Consider the following 22,338-nt stretch of genomic DNA (forward strand, 5'->3'; position numbering starts at 1 on the left):
AGGACAACTCTAGAAAAATGGATTCCCACTCTCGAATCTCACAGGGCACTGATCCATGCAGTGCGGAGAACTCGCAGGGAGCATCGCAGTTTCCTCCCTCCCTTATCACCAGTGCCCCTGATTTCCACAGGGGGTTTGACCTTGCAAAGACCCTTCTCCAGTTTCTGGGCAAGGGACAACCCATTTTAACTCAAAACACAAAACGACCTTTTCTCCCTTAAAGAAACACTACCAAATGTAACACATCTGGGTATACATTTCTCACCCCTGCATTCCAGAATGCGAACACGGGATGTGAAGGCAGGTAACTAGTTTAAGTCTGACAGTTCCCATTCACAGACTCTGTCTCAGACTGTTCAGAATAGATGGGTGACTACGCGGTTGAACATTTTTCCTTTTTCTGCCCATTCACCATAGTGATGAAAAATCAAAAACGAAAAATTATCTACTCATTTCTAAATACTTAGAAATGTGCTTATTTTGCGCGTAGCTCCGTGGTTCTGAACACTAACATCCCGCCTGGAAACCAACCCTGATTGCCACACCATCTTGCTCACTCAATTTCACTTAGCAAACACCTTCGCTGCTCTTCCACGGTGAGAAAAATGGTGCACCAACCGCACGGCTGACAGGTTGGTACTTGACTGCCACCGCTCAATAGTTTTATCAGCAACCGGAAAACTTCACAACTGGCCAATTTGCTACTTAGATCTGTGTAAGGAAATCCACTTATTTATAGACTAAAATTTAAAAAGCACCTCTGCTTCACCTTTCTTAAATGGAGCCCAAGTCAATCCCCCAAACACACTGCATATAAACAGTCCCCCTTCCCCCACCCCCATTATTCTAAAAAGTACCCCGTGGACGAACAACACATTCCGATCGCCAGCATTAACCAAAGCAATTGTCACCATGCATTTGGAGGCATTTATGCAAAGCAAAGTATGTGACAATAGCTAAAGCATCTCCCAGACAATTGGCTGCACTACACATGCAACGAAGGTTGTATTTTCCACTTACAGTCAGAGCGCTGCGCACGGTCACTTAACGAAAATGATAAAACTCAACAGTTCAGTTAAATATATATGTACGTAATTCGGACAAAAGGTTAAGCTGCGTCTGCGTGCGGTTCTCTGGCGCTCTTATTTTCTCTGGAGCTCTAGGCTGCTTAAATCCCTTTTGGATCGCGCCTTGCAAGCCCAGCCACCGCCGCAACAATCTCGGGTAAATCTCTACTGCAGATTGGGAATCCCATAGAAAACCTAGGGTCCCTGGAGCTGGATGCGCAGGCGCGCGAGCCTCCGCCTCCCCAGGCACCCCCTTCCTTTTCACCTCCTCCCTCCTCCTCCAACTCCGCAGCCCCAGCTTGGAGAGCTCGGGAGCCAGTGACCAAAAGCCGCCCGGCATCGGCGCATGCTCAGATGGAGGGGCTCGGAGTTTCCGCGGGTGGATTCCAGGTCTCCAGATTTTAGCGGAAACTCAAAAGGAAAGTAGATAGGAAAAGGCAGCCTGGCTACCCGTGCTGCCTGCACCTGGACGGGTTCTAAGAAGAGCGAGTCGGGCTCACCACGGCCAGCGGTTACCAAGTCTGGTGACGAAAGGCTGAGGGCAGAGATGGGACACGTGGAGCCTGCATTTCCCGCCGCTCTCAGCCATAGAGAGCCCGGCTCACCCTTTGTCAGGCTGCAAAGTGAAGGCGAAAACTGCAGAAATCCTTTTCTCAGAAGGAAGCGGTCTCAGCAAGCTGTGAGCACGTCTGCCGGGCTCACTGTGAAAAAGCCCTGAATGGTGGGCACTTGGCGTGGGCCATTTCCTCTGAGGCTCTGAGACTGGGAGTACTGGCCGCCCGGGCCTTCCAATACCCCAGACCCGGGCCGGCCCTGGTCTAGCGCGGTTGGACAAACGTGTGTTGAAGGGAGCTGGGTCGGAGGCTTCTTGCTCTGTGTGTGTGACCTTGCGCAAATCACGATAACCATCAACAAACATTTCATAAGTGCCTCTGTATGCGCTTAATGTTTACTGAATATGCTTTGGGTAGGATGAGGGTGGGGGGAAGGGGACGGGCGGGGATGAACCACTCTTGCAATCCAGGGTTGGGGGCTTGGACCAAGTGATTTATAAAGCCCCCTTTTGTGTCCTTGAAGGCCGCACACGTTTGCTAGCCCTCTCCCGCTCTTCACTGTACTGCCAAAGCCTAGAAGACTTGGCAAGGAGTAGTGCACGGTGTTTGGTCATTTCCCTACCAGGAAAGCAGGGAGAATTCCCAGGTGCTCCCAACCTGATCGGTTTCCTCAAGGGTTTGTACATTCATTCATTCAACAATTTTGCATTGTCCGCCCACTTCCTGTTAGGCACTACTGTTCCTATGCTTTGGGGATAAACGTAGTGAACAAAACCCCTCTTGAGGTTTAAATTCAGGTGGCAGTTTATTTTCAAGGGTGTGGAGTTCTGGGGGTGCACTGAAGATCAATGCTTACTTGAAGTAGAGAGTTTTACAATTTGCAAAGCGCCTTCACACACCGTAACAGTTCAGGAAAACTGCAGGGTTAACCTCTGGATTCTGAGGACACCGAAAGCACCTCCTGACGAATCTCCCTTACCCTGGGAGAGCTGCTCCTAGCTGCAAGGTGGCCGAGGCGGGGCGGGGAGCTCCCGCTTGGGAGAACTGGAGCGTACTTAAGCGAAAGCTAGGAGAAACTCCACCAGACAAGTCCCCCGCGGTGACGCCTAAGGCGCAGCTTCAGGCCAAACCGGCCCGCCCGAAGCCCAGGAACGCCCTTCCCGATAGGCCAGTCGCCTGGGGAAAGAGACGAAGTGAGGGGTGCAAGAGCGCTCTCGGGACTCCCCAGGCACTGCTCGCTGGGGTCCGCTCTCCGCGGGGCTCTGCGCCTGAATGCTGGTGACCGCGGAAACCCGGAATGCGGAGCCGCGCGGAGCTGGGCGCTCGGCCCGGGCGGCCCTGCCGCAGCCGAGCACGTTCCGAGTCTGGCTGCGCCAGCCCTGCGCTCCCGGGCCGCAGTGCGCACTGCGCAGCCGGGCTAACCCGGCCAATTTCCTCTGTTTCTTCGGCTGAGGTGGGGGCAAAAGTCAGTTCTGCCCAAGTCACTTTGGTTGGCTATGGAGACAGCCTCCAAAGCTTTCAAAGTGATTTCCCGTGTTTTGTCGATTTCCCCCTTAAAGCATTTTGCGCTGGGCTCTCTGGTTCCTCTCTCAAGAACGGTTTCCGCACTGCCATCTGCATCACCCAAGGGGTCATAAAGCCATTTCTGCCTGGAAGAGGCGTACCTAGTGATTGCGCCTTGGAGGTCTCTTTCGTGGCAATGTTTTGTTTTAACTAACTTTGACTTGAGTTTAGGAAAAAATGAACACATACTTTAAAACGTGTTTTATTGTGGCGATATTTGACTTAGATACATGTGCTTCTGTAAAGCAGTCTTGTCTAATGGGGTAGGCTGTTTTGTTTAAGTTCTATTTGTACTGAAGGGTTGTTTGGCGTCCTTAATATCTTCATTTTTAATCTCCAACTATTAATGCAGCTTTATCTTCTTAAGCTCTAATACTGTGTTTCTTAAAACAATTTTTTTGAGATGTCTTCTAGTCGAGTTTTATATGAAGCACGAAGTCACAGGAGGCAAGCTGATTTTAAAAGACACTGAAGGAATGTTATCGTTTAAATTACAGAAAAGCAGTTCCCCTTTTAAGATGGTAGAATGAACTTTAAAAGAGGAATGTGGTAGGGAGACTAAAACATAAATGAGCCCTCTCTTTCTTTCCTTATTCAGGCATTTGCACAAGTCACTGGTGGTCACCAAGGAGCAGAGGTGCACTGCTCTGCTAGGCACGCTGGGACATTGCACCGTTTTGAGTGAAGAACGCCATCAGCTGTAGCAGTTGTCCCATTACTTAAAGCCCAGTCCGCAACACTGCGGACCGACGGTACTGTGAGCTTTCCCACTCTGGAGATTTTTGGGGCTGGGTAAGTTGAGAAAAGGATGAGGAGGGGAGGAAGGTGCTATGGTGGAGCGGGGAAGAGGTGTGTTTTCCTGGAGTACCTGGTAGAATCCTCACTTGCCCAGAGGCAACTGAGGAGCCATTTTCCTTTCCTCAGCTGCAAATTATATTATTTTCCGAAACGAACTATTTCTACCTCACTCCTTCCCAGATTCAAACAAGCAAAACAAAAAATGACTTTTTAAGTATACACAACTTCATTTAATACTTCAATCCACTTTAATGGTGGTATGGACAAGTTGTAAACTGAGAATAACAATAAAAGCACAAAATGCCAATAGTGTAACAGGTCTAAGCTTGTAGTCCTGTGAGCTCATGGTATTATTTACAATTTAATATTAGGTATCTTGTGTACAAAGTAGAACCAAGCATGGTGGAATGTAAGGCATGGGGACTGTCTTGCCAGTATGTTTCAGCTCCAGACAGGTTCACTATGGATTCAATGAGACCAAAGAAATGAGAGTAGAACGTTCTTGGGGTGAAAGGGTTATACCCAACTTTATTTCCATGGTGGCCAGTCAATCATTAGAATCCCGTCCATTCAGAGCGTGTCTACCTGCAGCAAGCCAGCCTCTGCCTCTGGGCTGCTCTACCCCTGCAGCCATCTCAGCCTCTGTCCTTGGCCCTGCCACCACTCCAGCCTCTGCTCTGCTCCCCTGCAGCCTTGTAGCCGTGCCACCATGTCGCCTAGAGCACTGGGTGGAGCTCTTTATATACAGTCCATAAAAACGTATTGCTCACACAGGTGTAGTGAGCTAGCCAATCAGGGCCAGGTGAGAATCCTGGCCACAGGAACCTTCATTTTACCCACAGGGACATTTAGGAAATTAGAAGAAAAATTAAGTGTTCGAAAGTCAACATGAGAAAATGAAAAGAGGAATTGGAAAAATGGATTTATATTCATTTAAATTCACACAGAATAATGATAGTAATTTTCTTATATGGGTAAAGTGTCTTTATTTTAAAAAGCAAAGGGTATTAATCCTTATAGAGGAGATACATATGTAAGATAATTATGTTTGTCCTGAATTTTTTAATCCCATTTAAAAACATACATGGAGAGACTAACAAAATATAATAACTTCCTATAAAGTCAAACAGGAAGTTATCATTGTGGAGAATAAGACTGTGCAGCAGTTTTTCTAACACATGAAGTGTTTCATTGTATACGTTTATATTCCTTCTATATGATTTTCTAAAATAAGTGGAAAAATGCAAGGCCATGAAGGAATGATTCCCATGCAATTAAGTGGGAGAGTTCTATGCCTTTCTATACATATGTGGGATTAAAAGGTTCTAGTTTGAATGGATTCCATTGGTCAGTTCTCCCAGTCCACCCCTCATTTATCTCTGTAATTCATGATCAAATCTAAATTGAGTTTGAAACCTCACTCTTAGTTGTGCCACCAGTTTCCCTTAAAATTTGAAAAAGTCACAATAAAAGTTTCATAAGTCCTTGCCAAGTGAATTATTGTGAAGGCTTTGAGTTTCCTGGAAGTTTCTTGGGGTCTTAGAAATGGTCATAGCAAATGCAGGTGGTCTACAGCCTTAAGAATAGAAGATGCTTTATTCTTTTCTCTCTTCCACATTTGGGCCTAACCTGTGGATTCCTAGCAGTGCTCTTAAGTTGGAAATGTTCACCATTTTTGTTACTGACAACACAAAAGAATGGATGATAGTAGAACTGGACTGTATATCACCCCTATTTCTTTTCTTCAATGATTTTTAAGTAGTTCTTTATGCTAGGCTGTATTCTTTTTTAATTGTGTGAATAGCCACTGCAGCTATAATCATGGATTTCATATTCTGGAACTTCTGTACTTTGGAGGGAAAACTTCTGATCCTGAAGGGTTTTCAAAAGCCCTTCTTGCCTAAAGCAGATCTTGTGGACTTGTTTCTTCCTTCAATCTCCATTTTCTTTAATATTGCTCATTTCCATTTTTAATGAATCTCTGAAACTTAGAGAATCTTAGCATAAAATTTAAGGCAAAATAAAAATAAATTCTACACCTTCTCTGAGGCAGTCACCAAAAACAAAAGATTTCCTTAATTGGGTTTGTATTTTCACCTATTTCATGAAGGAAACAAATAGGGGGCCCCTGCATTTTTTAGTGTTCTTATCATATTCCCCTTTTAAAGTTCATTCTACCATCCTAAGGAGGTTCAAGAAGAGAACGATGACCATTGAAAATCTTTGATTTTTTTCAGAATGTAGTTTTGGAAGGATGGATTGCACTGATTTTTAAAAAGATGAAAAAAAAAAGAGCTTGAGTAACTAATGGTGGTGTTTTATAGTGGAATCAGGTTAAATTCTCTTAAGTCTCATTCATTATTCATTTAGCAGATACCTATTGAGCACCTGCTTTGTGCCAGGCAGTGTGCTAAGCACTTTATATGCTGTATGCCATTTCACATTAAACAACCCTGATTATGTATGAGAGAGGTACTAGTATAACCCGTTTTACAGGTGAGGAGGAAACTGAAGCAATGTATGTATTAGTATTATCTCCAGATGCGTTCTTCAGTTAGCTTCAATTTCTCCTTCTTCACCCCCTTCTAATTAATGTTATGATTCATCCTCTATAAATTACTGCCTTTTTATCCACCTAATATAGCTATGCAAGATAAACGTTGTGAATACTGTGATCACATAATTTCTCTTCAGTAGTCTCCCATTTCCTTTGAGAAAGCTAAGCCCTCAGTCATATATTCAGAATCTCCCCCCATGTGGTAGACTGCTGCATGTCTGCCTTAACCACCAAGCATCTGTTTTTGCAGGGCGTTGCAGGGAAGGAAGGAAAGAGGCCCACAACGAAGTGTACCTTTCCCAGCATTCTGCATTGCCATCTCCTGCCTAAAGGAGAAAAGAAACAGAAGACTCCCAGATTTTTTTGCTGTTCTAACAAAATTTCTTCTTGAAGTTTATTTTACCGTCCTAAAGTGGGGGTGTTTGAGAATGAATGACCATTGATAATCTTAAATCCAGATATTTCTCTTTTCCAATTCCCTATTTACAGCTCCCTGCAGAACATCTTCATGTGAATTTCTTACAGATACCTCAGACTCAACATCTACAAAATAATTATCACCTCTGTCCCTCCACCTCCTCCCACCTGTGCTCTCTAGGACTTCGAAGGTGCCAGCTCTCAACCTAGTCCTCTAGATCAGAACCTTGGATATCACCTTCCTCCATCTCTCTCATTCCCTATCAAACCATTAATCAGTCCTATGAATTCCATTTCCTGAATATCTCTCGAATTCGTCCTTTACTGCTACTGGATTAGCTCAGCCTTTCATCTCACTCCTGGACCTGCTCTTTTTCATTCTCGTAAGTATCACAAAAACTCAAACAAAATCACATCTCTCCCTTGAATAAAACCATTAAGTGGTTTCTCACTTTGAACAATAAAAATAAAAATTTCTTAACATAGCACTAAAGACCCTTCATTGTTTGGCTTTGGCTTACTCCTCCAGCCCAATCTCCTACCACATCTTTTAGTGTCCTTTGCACTATCACACTGTGAGCTGTACTTTTACTTCTTTGTGCTTTTGCATATGCTCTTTCTTTCTTCTTGGGAAATCCTTCTTTCCTGTGCTTGGGAGATTTCTATAAATCCCTCAAGTTCAGCTGAAATATTATCTCCTAACAGAAGAATCTTTCCCTTCTTAGCACATAGTAGACAGTTTATGGGATTGTTGTGAAGATTAACTGAGATAGTGTATATGATAATATTTTATATGATATGAAGCTCTAATTAAACATAAGATACTGTAAAATGGCAATTTGTCTATTAATTATTAAGTCAAGGCTTTATGTTGTCTGCTTTTCATTCCAAAAGACAAAATGAATATATTACATTGGTTAGGAACAAAACTCTTCAACTGTTTTGACTAATATATGGCCTTTGACTGAATTTAGAGTTCCTAACTCTGATATAAAGAAATTTTGTAACATTTCTGTATGAGTGTCTTCCACCTTCATTGAACTATTTTGCAAATAATCCACATTTGGCATACTCAAAATCACTCATAAACTAACTGGTTTTCGGTTCCTTTATTCTATTGTTCTTTGTTTTTCTAGACATGCATAAATTGTAAGCATAAAACTATGATAAAATATCTTGTATTTTATAGCTCTTAAAAGATTTTACAATTCTTGTATTGTTTGATCCCCAGATACATTATCCTCATTTTACAGATGAGATTATCTCCTTAAAAAGGGCAAATTATAATGCTTTCTAAAGTTACGTGGCTTTAATGTGGTGGAACTAGACGCAACTCAGCAATCTTTTTTTTTTTTTCAGCGACTATTCTCTGATACTGACAAAATGCTCTGCTTATTTTCCATCTTTCTCAGTTTCAGATTCTTGTTTGGCATGACAAGAACATGCAGTGGTAGCTTATAATCTAGGAAGAAAGTGAGTTATGTTGTTTTGACTTTCAGAGTTAAAAAAGACAAATTTTAACTATTTAAAGTTAAAATGCCTCACTTTGTTTTCCACAACTTAGAAAACCAGAGTACATTAAGAACACAAAGAAAAAGTGCGTTGAGCATCCATTAGCTGTCCATAGTATAATCCCATAGAACTTTTTACATTAAAGCTATAAACTATGTGTTTATTAAAGCACTTATTACTTTTACATTTTTCCCCAAATCTCAGAGCCATCAAGGAATCTACCTATATTCAAATTGCTTGAAATATAACAAAGACAGAAATATTTTAATTAGTTGATTATCTGTAGCAGAATTTCTGAGTCCCCACTGATACTTAGTGATTGAGACATAGTTTGCTTTATTATTTTAGACTGATACGGTAAATTTAGAGGCAGAGATTGAAGTTATGTACAAGCCAAAGAGTATCAGGTATTAACAGCAGCCACAAAGAGCTAGAATCAAGGAAGGCGTAGAGCAGATTCTTCCTCTGAGCCTCAGAAAGAACCAACCCTTGTGAAACCTTGATTCCAGGCTTCTGGCCTCCAGAACGGTGGGAGAATAAATTGTTGTTTTAAGCCACCCATCCTACCCACCCCATGATATCTTGTTGCAGAAGTCCTAGGAAATTAACACAGAGGATTATTATACGCGTTTAAGTACAGCATTGTGCAATTAGGTTCACAGTAAACAATATTCTGGCAATGAGATAATAGAAAATAAAGGGTTTTTTTCCCCAACAAATAGACATACTTTTTTTTGTGTGTGAAAATCACTGGACTTTGATTTAAGAGACCTGGATTCAAGAATGAATTCTGCTATTTATTATATGTGGTGTTGGAAAAATCCTTAACCTCTCTTCATGACTTAATTTCATTTATAAATGTAGAAAGATTAAAACTCTACCTAAAAGAAGGACTCTATAGTTCAACAATTCAAGATATTGAACATCCACAAAATTCTGGTGGTAAGTTAATTGTGCTAATTTGCATCTAAGATGATAATGAGCCAGTTTCTTCCAAGTGAAAACTAAATTAAATTCATAGTTTTGGTTTTGAGTTCATTTAAAATAATTTCCTAGGAGACCTTTCATGTTGCTCATGAAAATCAAACTAGATACATTGATCACAGTACTCCTGCTAGAAGTAATACAAATTCTGTTTAAGATTTCCCAGGCTAGTTTATAGATCTTACAATAAAATTGAGTATTAATAACATTGTAATGTTGAACAGTATTTTGAAGTTAGAATTACATAACACTTTGGCAATACAATTTTTTTAATAGACTTTACTTTTTAGAGAAATTATAGGTTCACAGTACATATAATGTTTTCAGAAACATTTGTTGACCATAGGCCTTAATAGATTCTGGTTATACAAACTGTTAGTATCATATTAGAAGTTCAAACATGTTGATTATGGATTGGATGAAAAATAAGACTAAATAACAGATTAATAGTATTGCATCTTTAATATATTATAGGCCCATGATATCCATGAGAGATATGTCCTAATACCTTCCTGATTACCAATATATGGATACCATTCTAGGATTTAAAAAGGCATTATAATTTGGCCTTTCTAAGGAGTTAATAATCCATTTATAGAGTATTGAGACAATAAATATGGACAGCAAAGCTTTATTGGTCTGCAGATATGGGTAATCAGTTGACTAGACTTACTAATTTAGTTATCAATTACAAGCACCAGCTTCATAGTTGTATAAGATTCACATTTGTGCTTTAGCAAAATGATGTATTACTGTCATTATAACCTTCAGGGTCATTCACGAATAGATAGGACCCAAAGATTAAATCTATAGAGGTCATATTCTATTAAAATCCTGTTACCTGGAAATGTTAAAATTTCCATACATCACTGTACTACTTGAAAAATAAGTAATTGAGACATGAGATCATGGTCATTTTGAAAGCAGTTTGAATCCAATGGATTAAGAAAGTTTTGAGAAAACTAAAATTCATTCTTTGGTCTTTATGAATTCCCATGCATTTCTAAAAATAGACCTTTATAAATACTTCTAAATAGATTGAAGCTCTTTCTTCTTAGGAGCTAATAAATCTATTAATCTAAGAGAATGGACTATTAATGCTACTATTTATCCTTGTCTTCTTTCTATCCCAAAAGCTGTGTGAACAATTTTCCACTTTGGTCCAGAGGAAATAATTCAGTAACCTACTCTATTTATGTCTTTAGAAACTACCAGTGTTCATCTGAAGAGTCTGTATCTCTTGAGCAGCTGTTGAAATAACCTGTAGGGTCACTTTAAAACTAATTAAGAAAGCCTTATCCATGAACATTAAAACAGTTAAGATATGATGTCTCTACTGCTGTCAAGTTAGTGTGCTTTTCATTTCCTTCTCTGATTCTTTCTTTCCTCTTTTTTGCCCCTCCCGTAGAAAGAATCACATTGCTTCTTGGTGGTGCATTTTACTCAGATAGTATGAATGAGTGGAGAGTACACCAAAGGCAAATCTCCTTGGATCTATGACAAAATCTTTTTCCTTCAGAGAGGAAAATTATACCCTTTTCTGGTTATGGTGATGCTTTTCTGTGGGGTAAACTGGGACTGGGGCAAATAATAGACAGTGACAGTGATTTCTGACCATACCTTAAGGCTGAATTTAGAGTAGAACAGAATCTTTTGAAAGAGCCTGAGCAGGACAAAAATCTTATCAGAGATCTCCCAACTCACTAATTTGTATCCCCAAATGAGGACTTTTACAATGGATTAGCACTTTTCCATCAAAGAGTCAGATTATAGTGCAGTGCTGAATTTGGATAACTGTAATGTTTCCTACTTATTCTTCAAGGTCTTGTTCAACCATGAAGACTTCCCTGATTATCTTTTCCAGAATGGTATTTCCTTCTTTTCACTTTCTAGTAGACTGCAGATGAATAAAGTAATCAATGAAATATGACAAAACATATAGTTTTCCTTTTAGATCTTAATAACTCACTATATTGTAAACCTAATTTGCACAGAAACTATGTGCTTTCTTTGTACCACTCAAAATGCCTAGCTCCTGATTGATAGTAGAGCTCAGTAGTTACTTGGTTGATTTATTTCCTCTTTCTCTTTAGTTTTCATTCTCAGTGATTTATTTTTCTGTGATTTTACTATCTAGTAGAATTAAAATTCAGTTGGAAATTCTGGTAATTGGGAAAATTATTTTTATGACTTAATAAATTTGATTACTGCTGTCCTGTCATGGGGGTAAGGAATCAGCAATGATTCCAAGGTTTCGAGCCTAGATGATTAGGAAAGTAGAGATACCATTAAGGGAAGAGTTGAGTGGAGAGGTTGTCCTTGTTTGAGAGTATATCATGAGGATAAAGGTATAATTTAATAAATAAATTTGTTTCATAATTGGTATAGTAGGTGACACATAATTTCCTGTTTACAGAGCCCAAAACAATGAAAAACAGTTGTTCTTATACTGATTTTTTTTTTAACTGTTGAATTATGGTAGTTTATTTGTAAGCTTCATATTATCATAATATTTAATGAACTTTGTACTCCGCATGGAAGTTAATTCAGAGGACCCTCAGTTATACAGTCAACTCTGACACACCAAGACTCTTAGCTTTGGAGAGTGATTTTGAAGAGTAAATTTGTAATGGCTTGGGATTGTCTGAGGGTCTCCAAGCTCTGCCAGACAGATACTCGAAACACAAGGAGAGCACAGTGATGATAAAGATAAAGACACAAACTTGAATTATTTCCATTTTGTTATTCTGTGTGACCACTTGGAGATTTTACATTTAAAATTAAGACAGTGAAGCTTTGCAAACCATGAAATATAGTCAGTAAGTGCACGTATTAGTTCATACATGAACTATATTACTGAATTGGAGTAACCATTAAATGCGAGCTTTGTTTCTTAATTGTTTTCAAACAAATGAGTGAGTCAAAAAAACATCAACGATACGATTCTGTGGCTTTCCAGATTGCACTGTTTGCAGATATTTCAGTTTTTTTTTTCAATATTCGTTTGATTTTTATACTTGATTTATATGTGGATCCCACATTTCTCCCTTTATTATTATTATTATTATTATTATTTTTAATAAAATGCTGAAGTGGTAGGAAGATGTAAGATAAAGGTAGAAAACATAGTTTGGTGCTGTAAGAGAGCAAATGTAGATGATCAGGTGTGTGCCTGTAGACTATGTGTTAATCCAAGCTAGACAAGGGCAATAAAACATCCACGGATGCAGAAGATTTCTCTCAGAACAGGGGGAGTGAGGTTCTAAGCCTCACCTCTGTTGATCCCCAATTTCTCACCTGATGGCCCCCCTGCGACTGTGCCTGTCTTAGGTTGTTCCTCCCTTGAGGAATCTTACCCGTCTCTGGCTAACCAGTCATCTTCCGGGGACATACAGGGAAATGTAAAGTTGGTTAGTGAGAGAGAAGCCATATTGTTTGAAAAGGTTAGCTTTTTTCTTATACTGATTTTAAAGAGAGAATTTGACATTTTCCAGCAGGTATTTATATTTATTATTATTCAATATAGGTTTTTACTAGATATGGTGGAATATATTATAAAACTATTTAAATAAAAAGTGACTTCATGTTTAAGTTAATTTCTATAAATACCGTGTTCATAGAAAGAAGAAATTAGATTTGATTTATGAAAGAAAGAAGAAATTAGACTTGACAAAAGGGAGTTTCTAGGTTTATTTGACTGGGCAACAGTTTTTACAGTTGCCATTAGACACTGGAACTGAATCATCTTTTGGCAACCAGAGTAATCATTTGCAAGCCAAGAAATATGTTTACATTCTTCCTTATATAGTTGTCTTTTTTTTTTCTTTTTAGTAATGAAAAATGAAAGTTGTGCTAGACTTCATTCTTTTTCTTTGTTTATTTGGTAACTTCTTTGGACCTTTTCAAGGTATTTGCAAAAGTTTAAATAGTTTTCCCTTTTATACTTTCTAAGGGAAATGTCATATATTTTTATATTTTGAGAGTGATTGTCTATATGCAGGTAACACTGAAATCCATGTGCTGTTGACTTAAAGATTCTTTGCCACTCGCTCTAATTTTTGCGGAAGTAATTCCAAAATAAGAATACTAAAGCTTACCATATTAAACAATAAGTATCTTCAAAGAATTACTGCTTAAAAGCATTTTGATGATTACATATCCTGGTAAAAATTCTGTCAGCTTACAATGCAGTCAAAATCAGACTGCATTAAAGCAGGGATCATACTTCGAAATCATGTTTTAAAACCAAGCCAATCATGCTGGTAAAAAAAGATGAGGTTTAATTTCCATTGAGAGTTAAGAGGTTTCTATGCCCACACATGTCATTGATAGTACATATAAATAGCACAGTGTATAAATTATATTGTTTTGCTTGTTACCATGTATAGTTAGAACACAGTAACAGCAGCAAGACGTTTCTGGGAATACACAGTTCTGGTATTTATGTCTTTCACAAACATGCCAACACATTTTAATACACATGGTGACAAAGTATTCTGCATTTGTTGCCTCTTCCCAAGCTCCATTTTTGCTTTTCCAATTAAAAGTCTAGTGCAGTAAGTCTACCAGTTTCTTCAAGGCAATATGCCTAAATCCAAACTCCTCACCTTTATCCTTATCAATTCTCAAATGAGAACAGCCACTCCATATCCTTCATCCATTCATGGTATCTCTATTTTCCTAATCGTCTAGCTTTGAAATGTTGGAACTGTTACTGATTCCTTATTCCCACAACAGCACAGAGATAATTAAATTCTAATGATAATTTCTTTTAAAATATTATTCCTACTTGCTTTTTCCTTTCCTTTCCTATGGTTGATCCTCACATTTAGGTCCTTAACATTTCTGGTCATGTGGCAATGGCCTCTTAACTAATTTCTGTTAGGAATGGCCTTTGCTCCAACTTGTTTTCTGTTTATCCTAAATGTTGGCTGCTGGATGAATTTGTTCTAAAATGCTATTTTAGTATATATCTTTCTTCTGAAGCAAATCGACAAATTTAGTTGTCTACCTTTTTTAGCCTGGCATTCAGGTTCTGAACACCCTTGGCCTCAGTTTGTTTCCTGCCTACCTTCTTTTACCTCCTCCCAAAAACATTCTCAAATACACTTGTCTACATGCTATTGTCCAAATATATCTTACTCTTGTGTCGATGCCTTTGTTCATATTCTGTATCTGCAATATATTCTGCTATTCTGCTTGTATCCAAATCGTAAGTATTCTCTATGATGCCTTTAAGCCTACTCCAAACCTTAATAACTCAATTCTTTTGAACCACAAGCATATATTATTTATATAATCTATTTAAAATAACATACAAGCCTTTTAACCTTTTGTATAGTTATTAAATGTTTTTTATTGTTAATGCCTTGTGTCTGTGTCATAACTTCTTTGTATGGCACCTGATACAATATTGAATAAAGTTACACAGTACTAAATGACTGTTTCATTGAGTCAAAACTGGTTTCCAGAGTAAATGCCTTTGAGCCCTTAGTAATGAGGGTCTTATTTGGCTATATTTAATAAAGTCATTTTTTAAAAACTGTAAATTATGACAGCTGATGCTAAAAAATCAGGATATATGGTTAATTATTCTTAAATGAGAATTAATGAATAAATATATATAACAGACACTTTAAAAAGTAGACTTAATAGTGTATTTGAAAAGCAGAGTGATAGCCATATATATTAGTGAAGTTGTTTAATATATTTGGAAATATCCAAGGGGATATATTATATCTCTTTTCCTTTTATATTAAATCTAGAGACAAAAATGATATTGAGTTATTTCCTAGAGTTTTTCCATATGGGGGAAAACAATGAAAAATTAACTTTGTTGAAACAAATTTGACAAATCAATGAAAAGTCTGGAAGAAGTTGGGAAATACATTTCAATGATTTTCTTTAGAGTTGGCCTAAGGATTCTCATTCTAGAATGGTCACAGAAGTGAATGGGTTACTACTAAAAATGGTTACTACTAAAAATTGTAATACTTATGCAGAGCTTGCTGTGTGTAAGGCACTGTTGTACATGTTTTACATATATTAACTCATAAAGTCCCATAACCACCCAGGAGGCAGGTACCATTATAATCATCTTCATTTTACAGTTCAGAGAATTGAGGCACAGAGGGTTAAGGAATTTACCCCGAATCACACAGATAGTAAGCTGTGGAACCAGGATTCAAATCCAGGCAGTTTAGTTCCAGAACCTATTCATCCATCCATCTTCCTTCGCCCTCCCTCCCTCCCTCCTTCCCTTCATTCCTTCCTTGCTTCCTCTCTTCTTCTTTCTTCTTTTTCTCTATTAATAGAAATAAGGCATACATAAAGTGATACCATTCATAAATGTTTATCACAATGAATCATCACAAAATGAATACACATTCAGATAAAGACGTAGATAATGGAAGCGTGAGTAGGTCTGCCAGAATACAGAGTCCATAATCTTATGTTCTTCACTGCTCTCTATGTTGCCTCTCAATAGATTTCTAGACATTATTCTCCACTTTCAAGTTCTTAGTATGATTTCAGTTTACATTTATTCAAATTTATAGTATTCATTCATAAAAAGCAATAGAAACAAAATTTGTTGAAATACCCTGAATTTTAAGGTTGTTTTCCTGCCAGAATTTGAATACTTTAAAAAAAATTTAAAAGATACTGTACATAGTCTTGTAATTCTATGAAGCCTCTGAAAAATTCAGTGATGGCATATTTATGAGCAGTGTACTTAAAACAGTTTTGACTCTATGCAAACCCTTATGATCTTACTGTGGGTCTGTACAAGAGGACAAGGGCTGAAGACAGAGTTAATGGTGAATGATACCACAATTCTGTTTCTAGCCTTCTACTTGTTTGTCCCTAGTACCAAACTTTCCTGCAAACACAAAACTTTCCTTTTGGAGTTTAAACTGGCATATTTTGTTTCTGTATTGACATTCCTAATAGTTTGAACTTGTATCGGTACTTCCGGGATGATTAATTATAGCTTGAGGCAATTAATTTATAAATCACAGCCAATGAAGAGGTCTTTTCTTCAATGTCACGCAGAAGTTAAAATACTTGTCTTTCTTTTTTTTTCATTTATTCTGGCAAAGAGGAGTTGGAGAGTAAAAGTAGAGAAGATGGTATTGCCATTACATTTCTATGTAAGCAGGCTAGTCAACAGAAAGACACATACATATTTATGCATTCATGACTGCAAACTGAAGGGCCCCCACCCATAAGATGGCGAAATTCCTGCTTCTCTTCCGGGTCCTCGGTTCCCGCCGGCGCCACCTGAAGCCCAATCACCCCTCGCCCCCCTAATCCCAGCACCTAGCCAATAGCCACCAGCCCTGTAGAAGTGACACCACAATCACCCCATGCCCCTTCCTGTATAACCCAGCACCTTTCCCTAATAAAGCGGAATTCTCCGGTGAATTGCTGCTGTGTGTTGCTCCTTTCCTTTCACAAACCTATACTTTTGAGAAGATCATGGCAACTCAAGTGCAATGTTGAGCACATATTTTGTGTTAAAATTATTTCATTTTAAATAACTTTCTGTTTGTTTCCACCCATCAGAGATTATATAGCAAAAATCAAAAAAGAAAACCTCTGTGCCTTTTTAAATGTTATTTTTTATGTGTAAAAAACTTGGCCATAGACATATTAAACTAAATTCTATTTATAATCCTTTGATTCACTGTAATACTTTTATATTGGAGAATACACACAGTTATTTTTCCTTTATATTCTAATTAGTACAACTCGGAAATATATGACCACAATGATTCTATTTCTCCCTTTCCTTCTTACCTTTTGGTTTTTCTCATGAGAAAGATGATTTTCATTCCAACCATGATCACGGTGGTTCTGTCCCTGCTTAGCTAAACATCATAGTCCAAGCCCAGCCCCTACCTTCATTTAATGTTTTCTCACAGATGACTTTGTAACTAACTAAAGAGTCCACATCCTATATCTGTGTTTTTCCAGGTTATTGTTCAAGAAATGAACTAAACGAGTTTAAGGAAGTCACCTCTAGAATCCTCCTGAGTGGTCCCAAAGATGACAGGTTTAGCTGTTGGCAGCGGGTATGTGACTGCAGAAGTGGGTGATTACATGACTGGGCTCAGGCAAAGTTGCAAAGCAAGTGACATTTTGCAACTTTCCTTCCTTTCTGTTCATGAGTAAGTTATGTGGAACAATAAGTATTATGTATGTAATGAATGTGTGTCAGATAACATTACAAAACTATACACGTCTGCTCGTCCTACATTTTTTCCTCATGGGCATATTATCTGTGAGAAATCTGGCATTTGCTGTGAGAAACTTTTACAAATCAGAGAAAATATTCTTTAATAGAATTATGTGACAGCACACTGCAGCAGGCAACTAACTGTCTCTCCCCATGCCCCAAAGTTATGTTCCCTCCTTGTTTCTATGATTCTTGGTGCTGTTTCTAGGAGACGCCTCTAAAAAGCTGTTAAAGGGAGTCATGGCTTTGATTACATTTTTTTATCATTAGTTCATCTCTATAAGGTCCACTAATGTATAGAACATGCTGGATTTAGTTATGAAGAATGTGCCAAACTCATGTGTTATTTATCATTAGAAAAATTCGGAGGCATTTATTGGTACATATATTCAGTATAGATAAATTACTGGATTATAGTCCTATTTAGTCGTTATTTTTAAAAATATCACCTAGTTTCCTCCAGACCTTCATTGTTTTTCATCCTGACTGGCTCGCTCTTCCTATAACCAGAGTCTATGGGTCAATGACTTTTCTGATTAGTTCATCTTTACTTCTGCCTGTCAGTCCAAAGCTATAGTGATTTCTCTACTTCCTATGTCTCTGAGGAATAGAGTTTTATTTTTCCAGTTTTTGTTTTCTAGTTGACACTACACCCCTGAGGCTGCCTAGCCCCCACTTGTTAAGATCCAGTTCAGTTCTCTCCTCTGAAGCCTTCTTATCTACCCTATGTAAAACTGATTTCATCCTTTTCTGAATATAGTATTTAATAGCTCTTTCTTATGTATTTCTTGGTATATATTCAAACCAACAATAAAAAAATAGTACTGTCCTGTTGTATGGTAGGTCCCTTGCTGTACATTGGAAATACAAAGGTGAAGTATCAAAGAGCTAATAATTTAGTGAAGAAGAGAGTATATATGCAGCTAGCCATTATATAATTTTATAAGTATTATAATAGATGTTTGAAATACTATGGGAACATGGATGAAAAATTGATTAGTATGGAGAGGAAAAGGAGTTTTATAGAAAATTGTAGGCTCAAAGGAATAGAATGCATGAACGTATCCTTCAAGAATCAGCTTTGAGCACATTTTCTTCCTTAAGCTTCCTGACTAGGTTTGGTCCCCTCTATTCAGCGTCTGTGTATTCCTTTACTGTAGCATTTATCCTATTATACTGTAATAAGTTCTGTATGTCTGTCTCCCCTATTATATTGTAAATACCTTGAAAAAAAAAACTTGTCTTATTTTTCTATACTTAATAGCTAATACAGTACCTGGTGCATAACAATAAATGACTTCTGAGTTAAACAACAACAAGATGAAAACATAACTATTTGGAGAATACCAAGCAGTTTTATGTGGCAGAGTGTGAGACCTAGGAATGAAGTGGCTGGAAATCAGGCTACAAAATAGTCTAGGACAGAGTTGTGAATGGCCTGATTAGGCTATAGATTGGGCCACATTGTTACTTATCCTTTTATATGCATATTTCTCGCTAGAATGCATTCTTTAGAGACAAGGATTATATCTGATATATCATCATATTTACTTCAGTGTCAAGCATAGTCCTTTGCACATAAAAGATGCTCAACAAATCAGAGTTAAAAGCATCAGATGAGACCATCTACCTAAAGTACTTTGAAAACTATGTTATTCAGTTGTCAATGATTATTGATATAAACAGTGACATACTCTGCCCTAGATAATGATAGAAGCATTATCCTTTTGATCCATTATTCCCCCAAACTAAACCTATTTCCATCCTGAAATCATAAAACTATAAGCAAATTTAAAATATTGAAAGTCATTTTTTTAATGTAAGCAAGTTTGGATTCTCTACTCAAAAAAGTATCAGATGAGATTGAAATACACTAACATAGTTTTATTTTATTTGTTTAACAAAGTTTTACAGTATGTCCTGGCATCAATATAGTCTGTCAAATTACCTATCTTTGACCTTTGCCAGATGAGATATAAAAAGCTGCCTGGCTGGCGGAGAAAGACAAATACTATATGATTTTACTTATTTGTGGAATCTAAAAACAAAACAAAACAAAACAGCAGTAGACTCATAGACACTAAGAAGTGACTGGTGGTTACCATGGGGGAGAGGTTGGGTGGGTGAGTGGGGTCAGGGAGGCGGATAAAGGGACACAAAAATTCTCAGTCATAATATAAATTGGTCATGGTGATGGTAGTATAGTGTGGAGAATATAAGCAATGATTCAGTAACATCTTTATATTCTGACAGATAGTAACTGCACTAGTTGGGGTGGGGATTTAATAATATGGGTATCTGGTGAACCACTGTGTTATATACTTGAAACTAATGTAAGATTGTGTATCAACTATAAAAAAAACTGCTTGGTTTGTTACAGCTACAATTCTGTAGTGAGAGTTGATTTACATTGTACTGTATCTGAAGTAGTGGAAGTGTTTGATTCAATACCATGCTAATAACGGTTTAACAGCTGGCTTTATAAAAAGAAAAAAACCCTGATTTGTAGTTTTTGCTGATTTCAGTGATGTAAATACTTCCATCATGGCCCACTCCAAGCTACCCACATGAAATTATAGAAACACATAGTTGGGAAGAGATGCTGACAATCAGTTCATCTAAACCTGTATATTGAATCCAGTGCACTGCTAGTTAGGCATTAATAATAATAGCATATTTTTTAAAAATTGTAATGAACACCTACTTACATATCCAACATTGTTCTAAATGCTTTATATGTATGGTGTATTTCATTTAATCCATACAACACCCTATGAGGTAATTCTACTTTATCATTTCCACTTATAGGAATCTGTATCTCAGGAATATTAAGTAATTTCCTCACATTATGCAGCTGGGAAGAAGAAGATCATAGATTCAAAGAGACAGTCTGACCCCAGGAGCCTGTTCACCAAAATATTATACTATGTTGCTTTCAATGTTAAGAAATTAAATTATGTTCAGCATAATTTTCATGTTAAATGTATTTTGTATTTAATATAAATGCATCTTGTTCTTCAAAAATTTAAAGTAAATTGTAGTTCTATGAATTTGCAATGTCCAGCTAAATATTTCTCATACAGCGAACCAAAGTGACTCATCACAGCAGAAAACTGTACAAAGGAGAAAGCAACAGAAGTAATTATAAATTTGTATAATGTAAGTGATAGACATTTTCCATCTTAAAATCATATAATAGATTATTGTAAAAAGGTTAATTGAAAAGAAATCACAACTATTTTTAAAAAAGGTATTATTTATAATCACCTGAATTTCAAAATAATGCACACTCTTGCTTTCATTTCAGCAGTAAAGTATCTTTGAATTGAAGCTGAAATTTATTAGAACATCAAATGGATGTTGTAAATAGCTGAATATTCCCACCTGGTTTTCCAGAACAGAGAGCCCATGAAAAATATTATTGCTAAAATGCAGAAACTATAATAGTACATTAATGAGGTAAGATTTAGAAATACAAAGGAATGAGGAACAGATAAGACTATAGGTTTCTAAAGGCACAAGATGGCCATAAACTTTGGAATCACTTCAAATGACTTTAAGTAAGACCTGCCATTTACACTTGGCAAATGAAGCACCATATGCCTAAGACTGAAACTTTGAAAGAGCCTTATAATATTTAAGGAATTAAGGAAGTTGAGGCTAGTAAAAATATCAGCTTATTGCAATATTCTCAGCAAGAAATGACGAGGGACTGAAATAAAGCTAAAACATTATGGATAAAGAATAGAGGATTAATTTCAGGGTATTCTTTGATGTAAAATCAAAAAGATTTGATAAATATCCACATAGGGAATGGATGTTGGAGAAAGTAAAAAGAGAAAAAAGTTAAGAATAACACTAAGTTTCTACTTTAGGAGACTGAATTGAGAAAGGAGGCGGTTTATGGTTTAAAATATTTACACATACATTGTCTTAATTAAGATTATATTTATGTTATAAATTACCATTATCACTCTGCTGAAAGGTTAATTGAATATGTGGATATATACAGCATCATAGTTTTCTAAAATATTTTCCCATTTAGTGCTTCTTAGTAACTTGATAAAAAGTGCCATTTTTGTTATTTATAGCCATATTTATTTTAAATATTTTTAGTAAGTGATGATGTTTTCCTTTCTAACTCTTGTATTGGTTTTAATTATTTTTGTTAGTGGTTCTTACTAGGTATTTAAAATATATTTGATTATCTTGTCAGTCTGAAACAAAGTTTTAGGCTTTGCATATTTATTCACCATTTACACAATTTATTGAAAGACATGAAAGAGAAAAACTGTGATGTCAAATAATCTGGCTCTATCATGAAGCTTAAATGTTAAAACCAGTAATGGTTAAAGTCAATTTTTGATCTTTGTGGTGGTATAGTTTCAAGCAAGTCTCCATTGTAACTAATAAAACCAAAACCAAAACGAAGTTTAAAACACTCTCACGACACCACTAAATCCATTTGGTAAAGTTATAGTAACAGTAATATCATTCAATTTTTTTCTTATTAACTAAGGTACTTAGTGCAAAAATGATGCAAAAATTAATAAATCTTTGCCTTAACACTTAGTCTGTTGGAGGGGTTGTAGACAACTCAATAGGTAAGATGTTTTAAGTTTTATAGTACAGTTGAAAATAAAGTTC

General features: G+C 37.1%; 2 protein-coding genes across 3 annotated transcripts in view; one reads left to right on the forward strand and one right to left on the reverse strand.

Annotated features, from left to right (window-relative positions):
* The window catches only part of VSNL1 (visinin like 1), a 96,917-nt gene extending 95,036 nt beyond the window's left edge, over positions 1-1,881 (reverse strand). Inside the window, exon 1 of one of the 2 annotated variants that reach the window (XM_036881843.2) lies at positions 1,673-1,881. The gene's annotated coding sequence lies outside the window, so the exon portion shown is untranslated. Of the gene's footprint in view, positions 1-1,020; positions 1,321-1,672 lie in introns of those variants that run through there. The other variant, XM_036881842.2, reaches the window with a different exon arrangement.
* Positions 1,882-2,080: 199 nt separating this feature from the next.
* The window catches only part of RAD51AP2 (RAD51 associated protein 2), a 29,970-nt gene continuing 9,712 nt past the window's right edge, over positions 2,081-22,338 (forward strand). Inside the window, exons 1-2 of the transcript XR_008995945.1 lie at positions 2,081-3,074; positions 3,783-3,976. The gene's annotated coding sequence lies outside the window, so the exon portion shown is untranslated. The remainder of the gene's footprint in view (positions 3,075-3,782; positions 3,977-22,338) is intronic.

This window comes from Manis pentadactyla, chromosome 2, assembly GCF_030020395.1.
Source record: "Manis pentadactyla isolate mManPen7 chromosome 2, mManPen7.hap1, whole genome shotgun sequence".
Lineage (NCBI taxonomy): Eukaryota > Metazoa > Chordata > Mammalia > Pholidota > Manidae > Manis > Manis pentadactyla.